The 17,205-nt window shown below is 40.1% G+C and overlaps 1 long non-coding RNA gene across 2 annotated transcripts; it reads left to right on the plus strand.

Moving 5' to 3' along the window:
• The first annotated feature begins 30 nt into the window (after positions 1-30).
• LOC120030886 lies at positions 31-10,984 on the plus strand. Of its 2 annotated transcripts, none has more exons than XR_005473699.1 (5): positions 31-192; positions 3,339-3,395; positions 10,112-10,253; positions 10,492-10,611; positions 10,707-10,984. It is a non-coding gene; the product is annotated as an uncharacterized LOC120030886 (long non-coding RNA). The 2 variants fall into 2 exon arrangements; XR_005473698.1 differs by having other exon boundaries at positions 33-192; positions 10,492-10,607.
• The last annotated feature ends 6,221 nt before the right edge of the window (positions 10,985-17,205 follow it).

Here is a 17,205-nt window from a genome sequence, read left to right on the forward strand (position 1 = left end):
ACACTCATGAGCAGGACATGAGCAACGTCACTACCTCTTCATCGTCACTGTTGTGTTTTGCGGTAGAAATGGGTACTTGCTTGGAGAACGCACGACAAGAGGGAGAGAAGGCTGGGTTCAAGGGCCCACACGCGTTTATCGAAGGAATAATGATTACTGGGTAACTCTGTTGACATTAACCAAATTGGAACTGTGAGTACTACCATGAGTACAGTTAATGTACTGCTCGAACTACAGCTGATGAACACTTGCCCCCAAAAAAGAGGAAGTAAATAGATTTGTTATTCTGTTAACCACCACCGCTACCTCAGCCGAGCGTAGTTTTCCGTCGGAATAATCCTCTCAAGGTTCACTGTTTGTTTTATTGTTCATATTACTACTTGTGTTATCTAATTTGTGTTCTTTCTTTTTTTTAATGCAGGAGTCCAAAAAGTTTAAGAGACCTAAAGGGAAATTCATGTTCAATTGTGTCAAAGGCTTTACAGAAGTCCAAAAATAAGACAACCGCATCTGAGTCGATTGCATCTGAATAATTTATAAGTTCCAAGACTAAACGAATGTTAGAGCTTATGTGACGGCCCTTCATAAATCCTGTTTGAGTCTAATTTATAATGGTATCTATTCCTTTCTTTAATATTTTGGCATAAACCAGAGCAATCAATTTGTAATCAATATTTAATGAAGTAATTGGTCTCCAATTGTCAATAAGAGAAGGGTCTTTATCGGGCTTCGGAATCAATGAAATAAGGCCCTGTTTCATAGTGGAGACCATTTCCCCATTTTTTTATGCAATCTTGATACATATTGAAAATCGGGTATTCTAGGAACTCTCAAACTGAGTGGAAATCATCCTCAATTACAGGGACATAATTCTGAATGTGGCAAATGTAGCTTTCACAACCATCTTCCTGAAATTGAGAGCTGTAAAGGTTTTCATAAAAGGAATTGACAAATGATGATATTGTAATGGGATCTTTGCATAAAACATCGTTAATTTTGAGTGCAGTTATAGATTTTCTTTTGTAGTTTCTCTTTTCAAGTGCAAAAAAGTAACTAGTGTTTCTTTCCCCCTCTTCAATCTATTTAGCTCTTGACCTTACAAAGACACCCTTTGCCAGATCCGTGTAAAGCTGTTCTAATTCTAGTTGTAAAGACTTGAACACAGACGCCTCTTCTTCAGATAGATTATCTTTCTTTAGAAAACTGTCAAGCTTGCTCATCATCTCCTTTTCTCTAAGGTTCTTTAATTGCATCAGCTCTAATTGCATAACAAATTACTTTTATTAAAGTAATTCGCATGTTTTACAAAGATATAAATAGTTCTGTGCTACTAAACCTTAATACTTCCAAAAGATTCAGTATCAACAGAAGTGTACGGCAGAGATGCCCAATTTCGCCATTTATATTAATTTTGGTTGTGGAACTTCTATCTCTAGATATTCTGATTAATGCAAATTTGTATGGCTTAACCAGTTTTAACAAAGAAATCAACATTTCTCAACTGGCTGATGATACTACTCTTTTCATAAGAGACAAAGACCAGGTCGCCCATGCCCTTAATGTTATAACTGCATTTTCTATTGCATCAGGTTTAATACTGAATGTTTCTAAATGTGAAAGCATTTGACTCTGATGATAAAGAAATAGAAAATATTCCTGTAAAGGACTGTGTTGAATATTTAGGAATACATCTGTCAAAAAACCACTTAGTCAGACAACATTTGAATTTCTCTCCTAAAATTAAGAGAACTAAAAATATATTTAATAATTGGCTACAAAGAGATCTTTCTATACTTGGGAGAGTACTTCTGTCCAAGGCAGAGGGACTGTCTCGTTTTGTGTACCCCTCATTATCGTTATGTGTAAATCCTGCTACTTGTAAAGAGATCAATAAGACCTTTCTTGACTTCATCTGGAAAAATAACTCTCACAAACTCAAATCAGTCCTTTCTAACAAAAGAGCTGAAGGCGGTCTAGAAGTGTTGGATTTTGTTGACATAAATAACACTTTCAAGATAAACTGGTTGAAAATGTTTTGATCAATACTGATTCAATATGGTAAAAAAAAAGTATGAATGTATGTACTTGTAAGTCGCTCTGGATAAGAGCGTCTGCTAAATGACTTAAATGTAAAATGTAAATGTATTTCATTCCAAATAATGTGTTTAATAATTTTTTTTTACTGAAATGTAATTATATTCCTGAAAGATTACCTGCTAAATTGGCTAGGTTTCACCAACAAGCTTTAATGGCCTGGAAAATATGTTTCCTGCACAATTTTTCCCCACTTAAAGCTCTTTTGTGGAATAATTCAGACATAACTATAAGGAATAAGTCATTGTTCTACCCCAGCTGGCATGAGAGGAATATTGACTGTGTTCTTGATATTTACGACAACAAGGGTAATATTCTCACATATGAACAATTTATAACATTGAAAGAGTTTCCAATACCTTTCAGAGAGTTTATTTCTGTGATCAAAGCCGTTCCCAGTGGTCTAACTACACAAATGAAAACTCATCTTAGCTTTGATAATGATCACAAAGTTTATCCAGAACTCAGATTGGAAGGTGTGGGCTTACTTGAGAGATCTTGTTGTAATAAATATATAAGACATTCTTCATTCACAAAACCAACTTACACCGAGATGAAAGTTTTTCTGGAACATGCTTATTCCTGACATTGTCTGGAAAAATGCATGGTTAAGGCCTTACAAATATTGTATACCAAACAAAGTTAAGGAAGTGCACTTCAAAATTTGACATAAGATATATCCATGTAATTCTATGATATCCAAATTTGTGGCTATTGATAATATCTGTGTTTTCTGTGAAGAAGGTGAGAATCTGTCTCACTTGTTCTTTGAATGTAAATTTGTGTCAGAATTTTGGGAACACCTTGCAAAATACTTATTTACCATTATGAACACTGCCTATGTTTTTGACATGAAATATATAATATGTTACTATTGCAATGATAACAAGACCACTGAAATTATTGTGATTTTTTTTTTTTTAATTCTTGTTGCCAAATACTTCATACACAAACAAAAATTCCAAAATTCTATACCAAAATTACATTTTTTTGATTGAATTTAACTATTTTATTAAAACATTAACCCTAGTGAACAATAACAAGAATAACATTTTCCTAAATCATTACAAAAATACTTTTTCTGAGTGATTACAATTGCACTAGAATTGTTTTTATTTTTTTATTTTTTTGTTTGTTCCAGTATTTTCTCATTAATACCTGCGTTCTGTTTTGTATGATGTAAGAATGTAAATTGTTGATCTGTATTTGAATTTAAAAATATATATATATAATTTTTTTTTAAGGTACTTGCTTGGAGTCTACAACAGTAACGCTTGCTTGGTGTGCAACAACCAGTGGTGGTGAGTATAACCAGGTATACCGGAATATAATGACCTCTCTGGTACAATTTAGCTAACAACGTTAAATAACGTTATTGCTGGTTATTTAACAATAACACCCTTTTACCTTTTCCACATTTTGTTGTGTTACAAAGTGGGATTAAAATGGATTTAATAGATTTTTTGGGGGGTCAAAATACTAACAATTATAAAATACAAATAAACAAATACATCTTGAATATATAAGTATTCAACCCCGAGTTAATACATGTTAGAATCCCATTTGGCAGCGATTACAGCTGTGAGTCTTTCTGGGTAAATCTGTAAGAGCTTTCCACACCTGGATTGTGCAACATTTGCCCATTTAATTATTTTCAAAATAATTACAACTGTAACTCAGCCTCTCAGGAACATTCACTGTTTACTTGGTAAGCAACTCCAGTGTAGGTAGATTTGGCCTTGTGTTTTAGGTTATTGTCCTGCTGAAAGGTGAATTACTATCCCAGTGTCTGGTGGAAAGCAGACAGAACCAGGTTTTCCTCTAGGATTTTGCCTGTGCTTAGCTCCAGTCCATGTGTTTTTCATCCTGAAACTCCACAGGCCTTAATGATTACAAGCATACCCACAACATGATGCAGCCATCACTATGCTTGACAGGTTTTCATTTAACCTTTTATTTAACTAGGCAAGTCAGTTAAGAACACATTTTTATTTTACAATTAAGGTCTACCCCAGCCAAACCCTAACCCGGACGACGCTGGGCCAATTGTGCGCCGCCCTATAGGACTCCCAATCACGTCCGGTTGTGATACAGCCTGAAATCGAGCCAGGGTCTGTAGTGAAGCCTCTAGCACTGAGATGCAGTGCCTTAGACCGCTACGCCACTCGGGAGCCCAAATATGTAAAGTGGTTCTCAGTAATGTGTTGTATTGGATTTTCCCCAAATATAACACTTTGTATTCGGGACAAAAAGTTAATTGTATGTCATATTTTTTGCAGTATTTCTTAAGTGCCTTGTTGCAAACAGGATGCATGTTAAGGAATATTTGTTTCCTGTACAGGCTTGCTTCCTTTTCAAATCAAACTTTATTTGTCACATGCGCCGAATACAAGTGTAGACCTTACCGTGAAATGCTTACTTACAAGCCCTCAACCAACAGTGCAGTTCAAGAAGAGTTAAGAAAATATTTACCAAATAAACTAAAGTAAAAAATATAAATAACACAATAAAATAACAATAACGAGGCTATATACAGTCGTGGCCAAAAGTTTTGAGAATGACACAAATATACATTTTCACAAAGTCTGCTGCCTCAGTTTGTATGATGGCAATTTGCATATACTCTTTGCCATGCAAATGAACTGAATCCCCCAAAAACATTTACACTGCATATCAGCCCTGCCACAAAAGGACAAGCTGACATCATGTCAGTGATTCTCTCGTTAACACAGGTGTGAGTGTTGACGAGAACAAGGCTGGAGATCACTCTGTCATGCTGATTGAGTTCGAATAACAGACTGGAAGCTTCAAAAGGAGGGTGGTGCTTGGAATCATTGCTCTTCCTCTGTCAGCCATGGTTACCTGCAAGGAAACACGTGCCGTCATCATTGCTTTGCACAAAAAAAGGCTTCACAGGCAAGGATATTGCTGCCAGTACAATTGCATCTAAATCAACCATTTATTGGATCATCAAGAACTTCAAGGAGAGCGGTTCAATTGTTGTGAAGAAGGCTTCAGGTCGCCCAAAAAAGTCCAGCAAGCGCCAGGACCGTCTCCAAAAGTTGATTCAGCTGCGGGATATGGGGCACCACCAGTACAGAGCTTGCTCAGGAATGGCAGCAGGCAGGTGTGAGTGCATCTGCACGCACAGTGAGGCAAAGACTTTTGGAGGATGGCCTGGTGTCAAGAAGGGCAGCAAAGAAGCCACTTCTCTCCAGGAAAAACATCAGGGACAGACTGATATTCTGCAAAAGGTACAGGGATTGGACTGCTGAGGACTGGGGTACAGTCATTTTCTCTGATGAATCCCCTTTCCGATTGTTTGGTGCATCCGGAAAAAAAGCTTGTCCGGAGAAGACAAGGTGAGCGCTACCATCAGTCCTGTGTCATGCCAACAGTAAAGCATCCTGAGACCATTCATGTGTGGGGTTGCTTCTCAGCCAAGGGAGTGGGCTCACTCACAATTTTGCCTAAGAACACAGCCATGAATAAAGAATGGTACCAACACATCCTCCGAGAGCAACCTCTCCCAACCATCCAGGAACAGTTTGGTGACGAACAATGCCTTTTCCAGCATGATGGAGCACCTTGCCATAAGGCAAAAGTGATAACTAAGTGGCTCGGGGAACAAAACATCAATGTGGTCAATCCTCAAGAGGTGGGTGGACAAACAAAAACCCACAAATTCTGACAAACTCCAAGCATTGATTATGCAAGAATGGGCTGCCATCAGTCAGGATGTGGCCCAGAAGTTAATTGACAACATGCCAGGGCGGATTGCAGAGGTCTTGAAAAAGAAGGGTCAACACTGCAAATATTGACTCTTTGCATCAACTTCATGTCATTGTCAATAAAAGCCTTTGACACTTATGAAATGCTTGTAATTATACTTCAGTATTCCATAGTAACACCTGACAAAAAATATCTAAAGACACTGAAGCGGCAAACTTTGTGGAAATGAATATTTGTGTCATTCTCAAAACTTTTGTCCGGTGGCCAGTTGATTAATTGTTCAGCAGTCTTATGGCTCGTGGGTAGAAGCTGTTAAGGAGCCTTTTGGTCGTAGACTTGGCGCTCCGGTACCGCTTGCCATGCGGTAGCAGAGAAAACAGTCTTTGACTTGGGTGACTGGAGTCTGTGACAATTTTATGGGCTTTCCTCTGACACCGCCTATTATATAGGTCCTGGATGGCAGGAAACTTGGCCCCAGTGATGTACTGAGCCATACGCACTACCTTCTGTAGCGTCTTTTGGTCAGATGCCGAGCAGTTGCCATACCAGGTGGTGATGCAACCGGTCAGGATGCTCTCGATGGTGCAGCTGTAGAACTTTTTGAGAATCTGGGGACCCATGCCAAATATTGTCAGTCTCCTGAGGGGGAAAATGTTTTGTCGTGCCCTCTTCACGACTGTCTTGGTGTGTTTGGACCATGATAGTTTGTTGGTGATGTGGACACCAAGGAACTTGAAACTCTCGACCCGCTCCACTACAGCACCGTCGATGTTAATGGGGGCCTGTTCGGCCCGCCTTTTCCTGTAGTCCACAATCAGCTCCTTTGTCTTGCTCACACCGAGGGAGAGGTTGTTGTCCTGGCACCACACTGCCAGTTCTCTGACCTCCTCCCTATAGGCTGTCTCATCGTTGTCGGTGATCAGGCCTACCACTGTTGTGTCGTCAGCAAACTTAATGATGGTGTTGGAGTCGTGTTTGGCCACGCAGTCGTGGGTGAAAAGTGAGTACAGGAGTGGACTAAGTATACACCCCTGAGGGGCGCCAGTGTTGAGGATCAGTGTGGCAGCCGTGTTGTTGCCTACCCTTACCACATGGGGGCGGCCCGTCAGGAAGTCCAGGATCCAGTTGCAGAGGGCGGTGTTTAGTCCCAGGGTCCTTAGCTTAGTGATGAGCTTTGTGGGCACTATGGTGTTGAACTCTGAGCTGTAGTCAATGAACAGCATTCTCACAGGTGTTCCTTTGGTATTTTGGTATTTTATTAGGTTCCCCATTAGCTGTTGCAAAAACAGCAGCCATTCTTCCTGGGGTCCTCACAAAACATGAAACATAATACAGAACATCAACAGACAAGAACAGAACTACATACATTTAAAAAAAAAAAAAAGGCACACGTAGCCTACATATCAATGCATACACACAAACTATCTAGATCAAATAGGGGAGAGGCGTTGTGTCGTTTTTTTAACCAGGTTTGCTGTTTATTTTAGGAATATAAGATGGAAGGAAGTTCCATGCAATAAGGGCTCAATATAATACTGTACGCTTTCTTGAAATTGTTCTGGATTTGGGGACTGTGAAAAGACCTCTGGTGGCATGTCTGGTGGGATAAGTGTGTGTGTCAGAGCTGTGTGTAAGTTGACTATGCAAACAATTTGTGATTTTCAACACATTGTTTCTTATAAGAAGAAGTGATGCAGTCAGTCTTTCCTCAACTCTTAGCCAAGAGAGACTGACATGCACAGTATTTATATCAGCCCTCTGATTACAATTAAGAACAAAACGTGCCACTCTGTTCTGGGCCAGCTTCAGCTTAACTAGGTCTTTCCCTGCAGCACTGGACCACACGCCTGGACAATAATCAAGATTAGACAAAACTAGAGCCTGCAGAACTTGTTTTTTGGAGTGTGGCGTCAAAAAAGCAGAGCATCTCTTTATTGTCCAGGTGGGAAAGGGCAGTGTGGAGTGTGATTGAGACTGCGTCTCTGTCAATTAGGTTAGTATTGTGGAGTAACTACAATGTTGTTGACAGTGGTGTACAGTACTTAACTAAAAATAGTACTACTTAAGTAGCTTTTTGGGGTATCTGTACTTTACTATTTATATTTTTGACTACTTTTACTTCACTACATTCTTAAAGAAAATAAAGTACTTTTTACTCCATACATTTTCCCTGACACCCAAAAGTACTTGTTACATTTGGAAAGCAGGACAGGAAAATTGAGAAATTCACGCACTTATCAAGAGAACATCCCTTGACATCCCAACTGCCTCTTGTCTGTTGGACTCGCTAAACACAGATGCTTTGTTTGTAAATGATGTCTGAGTGTGCCCCTGGCTATCTGGTTTGCTTAATATAATAATTTTTTAAATGATTAATACTTTTACTTTTGATACTTAATGTATTTTAGCAATTACATTTACTTTGATACTTAAGTATATTTAAAACCAAATACTGTTAGACATTTACTCAAGTAGTATTTTACTGGGTGAATTTCACTCTTTTCTATTAAGGTATCTGTTACTTTTACTCAAGTATGACAATTGGGTACATTTTCCACAGCTGGTTGTTGATCCATCCTCAGTTTTCTCTTATCACAGCTGTACCTGTTTTAAAGTCACCATTGCCCTCATGGTCAAATCCCTGAGCGGTTTCCTTCCTCTCCAGCAACAGAGTTAGGAAAGACGCCTGTATCTTTGTAGTGACTGGGTGTAGTGACGGGGCTCCCGAGTGGTGCAGTGGTCTAGCTGGGGTAGGCCGTCATTGTAAATAACAATTTGTTCTTAACTGACTTGCTAGTTAAATAAAGGTTAAATAAAAATAGAAGTCTTGCTACACCATCCAAAGTGTAATTAATATCTTCACCATGTTCAAAGGGATATTCAATGTCTGCTTTTACATTTTATACCATCTACCAATAGGTGCCCTTCTTTGTGAGGCATTGGAAAACCTTCCTGGTGTTTTGTGGTTAAATCTGTGTTTGAAATTCACTGCTCGACTGAGGGACCTTACAGATAATTGTATGTGTGGGGAACAGAGATGAGGTAGTCATTAAAAAATCATGTTAAACACTATTATTGCACACAGAGTGAGTCCATGCAACTGATTATGTGACTTGTTAAGCACATTTGTAATCCTGAACTTATTTAGGCTTGCCATAACAAAGGTGTTGAGTACTTATTGACTCAAGACATTTCAGCTTATCATTTTTTATTAATTTGTAAGCATTTTCCAAAAAACATAATTCAACGTTGACATTGTGGGGTATTGTGTGTAGGCCAGTGACCAACAAATCTCAATTCAATAAATTACAAATTCGCGATGTAACACAACAAAATGTGGGAAAAGTAAAGGTGTGAATACTTTCTGAAGACACTGTAGGTAGCTAGCTATCTTTTGATCTAGCGAGCCAGGCTAGCTAATGTAACTAGCTAGCTAGATATCTCATTTGAACGTAGTTAGGTCGTAGCCCATACAAGTTTATTGTGTATTGTCTAGATACTGCTGGTTATGTAACGTTATCATTTGATAATGCTAGCAAGGCAGGCTAGCTAGCTGGCTACAGATTAGCTAACGTTAGTTAACTAGCTAGCTAATGTTAGCCTACAAGTCGTATTTGCAAGTTATTTTGTAGCTCATACAGGTGTATTCCGTTTTGTTTAGGGCAAAACTTAATAATGGATGTAGCTAACTCATGTCTGACTAATACAGTGAACTATTGGTGCTTTCAAGGGAACTATGAGGGGGAAAAACTAGGTCAAATCATGACGTCAGTGATCTTCAAGTCGGAAAGTCAGAGCACTAGAAAGATGCCTGAGTTTGCAACTTGGAATTTCGAGTTGGAATACCGTTCAAAACTACGTTTCCCAATCGGAGCTAATTTTTGTTCACACACCCACTAATGAATTTCTGGCTACACCACTGGGGTTAGGCATAAGGTTATCTGTGTGGTTAAGGTTAGGTTTAAAATCACATTTTAAGAAGATACATTGTAGAAATAGGCGGCCTGTATTACTTTGTGGCTGTGGTAACTAGTGACAACCTAGAATTATCTTGACCGAGTTACTGCCCTGATGACATAGACGGCTTCATCAACAACGGTAATGTGTGTTATGTGAAAAGTTGTATACAAAATAAATATATCCAGTTTGATAAGCTAGTAATTTAATTACCCAGCCAAGCAGATACAAGTAGTAGAGTAATTTTGGTTGTGAAGTACATTATCAAAACACTTAGTCCTTTCTTTATAACAATGACATTTGTTACTTGGCTATCACACTGTCACAGGCCCTACCAGTCAACACAGTTGTTCGAGAGATGTCCAGTTTCATGCAACAGAAAAGACCAGCAAGGGGACCCTCAGAATCACGCAGACATGCCCTTCCTGTGAGCATTCCTGTAAATGGAACAGTGGGGACACTTGGATCAGGTTGGTGACATTTGACCTGGTCAAGGTCAAACAGTTGTGAGTTTTGTCCCAATTCACCTTCAGAACATAGCCTGGTTCCACCAGGATGATCACTGCGTTTACCATAATATTTCACTTCACATATCATGACATCTGAAGTGAAATAGAAAGGTGAATGCAACGATCAGGTTGATTTCACCATGCTAATTATAACCACCATTGATAATGTAATCAGTGCTCTGTTTGTGTGACTGACCAGTATCTTTGAGGGGCCAGGAGCTCATCTACGCTGCCATGCCCATCAATGGGGCGCTGGCAAAGAACTTACCTCCAGCCTCACTTCTTGCCTGCTTAATAACGGTCGTCAATGGAGAGGTAGGTATGTTTAGTCTGACCTGTTCAAACTTTAACATAGTATATCACATATCCTAAATGGAATTGGTAATCGAACAGTGACTGTGTATTTGTTCACAGATGCATCTATTGACCCAGCACTAGGAGACTTGCAAGATGATGTGATGAAGTCCAGACTGACATACGGGCTTCATACTGATGTCTCTAAATGGAGAGAGACCTGGTACTTGGCATGAACATTTTACTAGACATCTTTTACTTATTGTCTTTTTTTTATTATTGAATGAATGGTATCAGTCAATATGGGGAGGGAGAAGCCCAGTGTATTCTGCACCAGGATCAGGTAACTCCTGGTGTATACAGGACACCATATATGTCTTGGTGGCGGCAAGGACACACCCAAGAAACACCCATCAAACCACACCCCCAAGCGAAGTCACATTTGGCTTCTGTCATGGCCACCAGCATTTCTTGAGCAAGCCAAAAAACTAGTCCAAATCAGCGGGTGCAGTTCCCCTTTAAGTTCTCTCATTAGTCATTCAATTCTATGACCTAATATATTTCTAAAACAGCCTAAATTACATTTACTTTAGGGGCCCAAATGTAATTTGATTGTTAAAAATGTCGAAGGGGATTCTCGTGTTTTATTATTGTTCAAACTCGTTTTACATCTTGATACACACAGAGGCTGGGAGGCCTACTGTTGTGGGAGGCAGAAGGTGGCCACATTTTGTGGCAGTCAGTTCTATGACCACCAGACGGCATGCGAGCTCTATCATTGTTTTTGTTTACCTGCTTGATGATGTACACTGAGTATACCCCCCTACAAGGTGTCAAAAACGTTCCACAGGGATGCTGGCCCATGTTGGCTCCAATGCTTCCCACAGTTGTGTGAATTTGGCTGGATGTCCTTTTGGGTGGTGGACTATTCTTGATACACAGAGGTCAGGTGTTGAGTGTGGAAAAACCCAGCAGCGTTGCAATTCCTGACACAAACCGGTGCACCTGACACCTACTACGAAACCCAGTTCAGGCAAATAAATATCTTGTCTTCCCCATTCACCCTCTGAATGGCACACAAACCATGTCTCAATTGTCTTAAGGCTTAAAAATCATTCTTTAACCTGTCTAATCCCCTTCCCCTACACTGATTTGATGTGGATTTAACAAGTGACATCAATAAGGGATCATAGCATTCACCTGGTCAGTCTGTCATGGAAACAGCAGGTGTTCGCAATGTTTTGTACACTCAGTGTATAATTTACCCTTTACAATTTACTTTCTGTAAGTCATTTATATTTAAAGAAAACCCTAAATGACAAAAGCAGGGAAGGACCTTAGCCTGACCTGAAAATACAGTATTGTCACAATCAATTGAACAGGAATGCAGACATGCATAGGTGTACATGTGACATAATATTTTACAGTCTTAAGGGAATTGAAAAGCGATATAAATTGTATCCTTTCTCAAAATACTACTATTACAACACTACAATGACATACAATCAGTTTCGCCTACATACTCTCCCTCTCGCCTACATACTCTCCCTCCCTGCTCCAGTTTAGCTCTCCATAAATGAGAGTGGGGATTTGAATTAATTTCTGCTCATGATCTTGATCTAATTAAAGCCTTCGTCCCTGCCATGTCATTTTCATAAGTTGCTCCCTCCAATTACATATAACAACCTAGCACATTCAGATATTAACCTTCTGTGCGACGTGTCTCTCCTTCCCTCGACTTATCTACTTGCGCATTTAAAATAATACATCGGGAAACTTCAAGATAATTCCACCTTTTTGTTTTGAATTCCACGATAGAGTTTAGCTATTGTATAATTTATTTCCCATTTTTATCTGACAGATTCTTGGAGATAATGAGAAGTTGGTGTGTCAATTGTCCTGGTATATGTTCCAAATCTGGTAAATAAATGTTATTTTGAAGAAAAACTCTCAAATTGATGGCTCAGTCAAATACCACCAGTCGTCATTCTGGACATGTTAACTACTGATGTTGTGACCCCCTCTAACCCTGACTCTACGAAACTGAATGAATGAAGTGAGGTCAATAAGGCCTGGGGAGATATGTCAATTGTAGATTCAAAATTGCCCCAAAATAACTCCAGGTTAAAACCCTTGACCAGAGGAGTTATTAGACTTCAAGGTTGACCTGATTTATCCACGCACAACACATCAGAACTCAATCCATTGAGAGGAGCTAAGATGACAACATGGTGCCCCGTAACAAAAAAATCGGAGTCTTACCATCCACTTTGTGAAATATTGATTCTAACCACACAGATTTTCATTTCGTGGTGGTTTTTAAAAGTACCTCCACTTTGGTCCAGCAGCAGGGCTGGGGCCAGATGCCATGCATGTTCCACTCTCCCAGCAGACCTCCAGAAAGCTTAGCGAGGGTTCAGTGAGTGACTAAAGTGGCTGAAGCAGACCGTGGACTAACAAAGAAACATTACCCTCGGGTCCCCATCCACATTATTTATGAATGATACACTTTCTGCTTCTCCTGCTTTTGGAATGTGTGCGATTTGATTTCAGTGATTACATGGCCATTTAGACATGATGCCGTACTTCACTATCAGCAACCTTAGGACCAAACTACTATTATAACAAATAAGACGCAAGTGTGAAGGTTCCGTGTTGTAGCGAACTTGAGATATGACTTCAGTAATTCTTAACAGTGGCTATTAATGTGACAACTTGGTTAGGTACTGCAGTAAATAAGTCTGAGAAGAAGTGATGCCTCTGAGAAATGCAGCGCTGCCTCTTGGAAGAGCTACAAACATGGAGTTTGTCGTCACTATGTTTAACCCGGTTAATACACTGTGTGTTGGTCTGAGTATCCTACCACAGCGTCCTTCCAGCCCAAGCCACAATTTACTAGGAAAACAATCTTCAGTTGGAGGGTGTTGTCTGTTGTGGGTCTGCGCTTTATACAAGTCCTCCCTGTGTCTAGAATTAATTACATTTTGTTATCTGGGAAAATAATGTGAGAAAAAGAAAGAGTGGGACTGGAAGGAAAGTAATGATTGATACATGGGGGAAATGAGAAGGTCACCAAAGAAGGGGGGGAGAGAGAGGGCGAAAATACCCTCTATGCTAGATTAACAACCGGTGTGCCACTGCTCTGTTATGTGTGAACACTGGACAGAGAGGCCAACATATCCCAGACTCCACGGCTGTTTTCCTAGCTCAGCTATTAGCATGTGGCTTCCTCAGCATTGCTCCTCAGAGCCAAGACACAACCAGAGACTGGGATTCTGGCACCTCCCTGAAAACAGATGACAATGTTGTTGTTTTTCCTGCCGCAGACCCCCCTCCACGAGGGCTGTCTGGTTAGAGGAGGGAAATGAGAAGGACAAATTAATTTAAAACATATGCTCTTGTCCATTTGCATACCGCCCCTTCGAGAAACGACACGCCTACTCGACGGCAGACTTGAGAACAAGATCATGAGGCCTCATTATTCAACCCATGTGTGCAAACAAAACATTTGACTGTATTTTGTGTAGAATTATGAATATTTGGGGTTATTATGGGTTATGTATAGTATGCTATGACACATCTGGACAACTTTTCAATCCTGTGTATAATACTCATACTCAGTATTATGTGTTATTCTACAACACTGAAAATATTATATGAACCCCAAAGCCATGTGACCCTATTACATCTCATAGAACACATAATTATGTATTCAGATGGTGGGCTACTGAACAAGCATCTCACTGAACATGCATCACTAATCATCACTAATTCGGTTATTCAATCATTTTGTTGTGTCCACTTCAAGCCTGTACAACTATACTAGCAGTGGTCTCTGACAAACCAAAGATGTGTGACTTGTTCAGCACTTTGAGTGCCAATTGGAGCTCTAATGGATCATAAACAAATAAAATAAATTGAGCTGATTAGTGTCTAAATGCATTTGAGTGTTCTGTCATTCACAGTTAATCGGCATTGCTTCCATTTCAATCTGACATGATTTGATTGTGTTGTGAAGACCATTGAGTTTCAAAGTAACCCTCTGTTTCTCCAAATACGAGCAACCCCAGCTAGCACATAACGTTCTGAGAACCATATGTTTCTTAGAGCTTGGTGAGAGCATGGTTGTCCTTTGGTTATTTTGCCACAATGCTCTGGGAATGGTGCAAGATACCCAGATTCATAACGTTCTGAGAACCATATGTTTCTTAGGTGGGAATTTCAGTACATAATGTTTTCTGCAGGTTTCCTCGTGGTTCTATTTAAAGGATGTTCTCAGAACATGAAAGCTTTCCATAAAAAACAGTTACTAAAAACATTAGTAACATTCAAAGAGTGTTCTACAAATGTTATTTAAAAACATATAATTTCTGTTCTCAGAACGTTAATTAAACCTCCCAGGAAAACTTTCAGGGAACCATAGTAAAACATTCTCAGAACTTCCCTGTAACCTAAAAATGTACTGTACGTTCCCAGAACAGATAATTTTCACCTCCGTTCTTAGAACTTAAAACATTCAGTAGGTCTAAGGCACTGAATCTCAGTGCTAGAGGTGTCACTACAGACCCGGGTTCAATCACCGGCTGTATCACAACCGGACGTGATCGGGAGTCCCATAGGGCGGTGCACATTTGGCCCAGTGTCATCCGGGTTAGGATAGGGTTTGGCTGGGGAGCTTTACATGACTCATCGCACTCTAGCGACTCCTTGTGGCGGGCAGGGCGCCTGCAGGCTGACCTCGGTCGTCAGGTGAACAGTGTTTCCTCCGACACATTGGTGCGGCTGGCTTCCGGGTTAAGCCGGCGGGTGTTAAGAAGTGCGGTTTGGCGGGTCATGTTTCGGAGGACGCATGACTCGACCTTCATCTCCCGAGCCCGTTAGGGAATTGCCGAGATGAGACAAGATCGAAATTGGGGAGAAAAAGGGGGTAAAATACAAGGAAACTTATGGCTTCGGTCCCCAAGCTAGCACATTTGGTTCCTTGGAAGTAGCGTTGGTTCTGGAAACAAAGCCATAAGTTTGTTCTCAGAATGGAAATTATAGGTTATTTGAAGGTAATTAAATAACGTTCTGAGAACATGTTTCAATAACTCTTAACACTGCTAGCTTAGTTTGGGTTAACTGACTTGAACTCCAAGCACAGATAGAACATATGGAAATTCAATTGCTTAGGTATTAATCATGTAAACACATACATTATTTTGTGGCACGGCATGAGTGAGATTCTAAACTATGATCTTCTGTTCTCTAGCCATGGAATTAGTCCACTGCGCTACCAGGATTGAGCGAGCATGCCATGTTTTATTTTTACTCACAGAAAGCGGTTTATTTTAGTCTATTCAAACAGACCCCATTTCAAAGGAAACAAGCACTCGTTAAGATCAGGTGTGGCCAATTAGTGGGTGTGGCCAACACACCTGAACACACTTAACAAGATAGAGATTGATAGAGTTTTGTTGAGGCTGAGAACGAAATGTATATGCTTTTAAATAACATTCTCAGAATGTTTTTTTAACGTTACTAAAGTTTTTTTATTTTTATGGAAAGTTGTCTTAATGTTCCCGAGAACATTACTTTAAATAGAACCATAAAGCAACCTGCAGAAAACATTTTGCTGAAGTACTGAAATTCCCACAGAAGAACATTGTTTCTTAATGTTCTATGGACGTTCTGAGAACATTACTTTAAATAGAACTATGAGGAAACCTGTAGGAAACGTTATACTTAAAGTACTGAAATTCCTACCTAAGAAACATATGGTTCTCAGAACGTTATGTGATAGCTGGGTCATCAGTCAAATGGTTTATTTCATCACAGCTCCTCTGAACCTCATGAGCCTTTATCCACTCACAAAGGAGCTACAGTAGTACACAATGGGAGTTTTCTATTTTGGTAGGCCTTATCAATAGAGGATCTATCTCCAGTATCTGAGCCTCGTCTCAGCCTGTTCCTTCCATGAGAAGTGTTCATGAGAAAGAGTAGGACAATGGAGGGCTTGACTTCTTGGGCGGTTTCTACTACAGGTCACATGGACCTAGGAATGTTAGGAACATGACCCTACAGAGCCAAAGATGTGGTTGGTTTGAGCCCTAGTGTCTGAGACTGACACCGGAGGGCTATAACAGCGTTAATGTAACACTGACTAGTAGAGAGACAGAGGTCAAAGAAATGCATGGGATGACACGGGAAGAACTGTGAGAGCATTCCAGGAAATTATTGTCTTTTGTTGCAACAGACAAAAAGCTATTGATCAACGGAGACTAAGTGTCTCCTGCCTTTCCCTTACATGCTGCAAAATATTCTCACCTTATCGTCACCTTATTATCTTATTTATATTAGACCCCCTACCTCCTGAGCATCTTTAGCACTGCTGTTTATGGCAGTCTAGAGGAGGAATGGGCAACTTGTGTTCTGCCCAACGCATCACCGGTGGCACACTGCCTGCCCTCCAGGACACTTACAGGAAGGCCAAAAAGGACATCAACCACCCGAGCCACGGCCTGTTCACCCTGCTATCATCCAGAAGGTGAGGTCAGTACAGGTGCATCAAAGCTGGGACCGAGAGACTGAAAAACAGCTTCTATCTCAAGGCCATCAGACTGTTAAATAGCCATCACTA

The sequence above is a fragment of the Salvelinus namaycush genome, chromosome 37 (genome assembly GCF_016432855.1).
Source record: "Salvelinus namaycush isolate Seneca chromosome 37, SaNama_1.0, whole genome shotgun sequence".
NCBI classification, from domain to species: domain Eukaryota; kingdom Metazoa; phylum Chordata; class Actinopteri; order Salmoniformes; family Salmonidae; genus Salvelinus; species Salvelinus namaycush.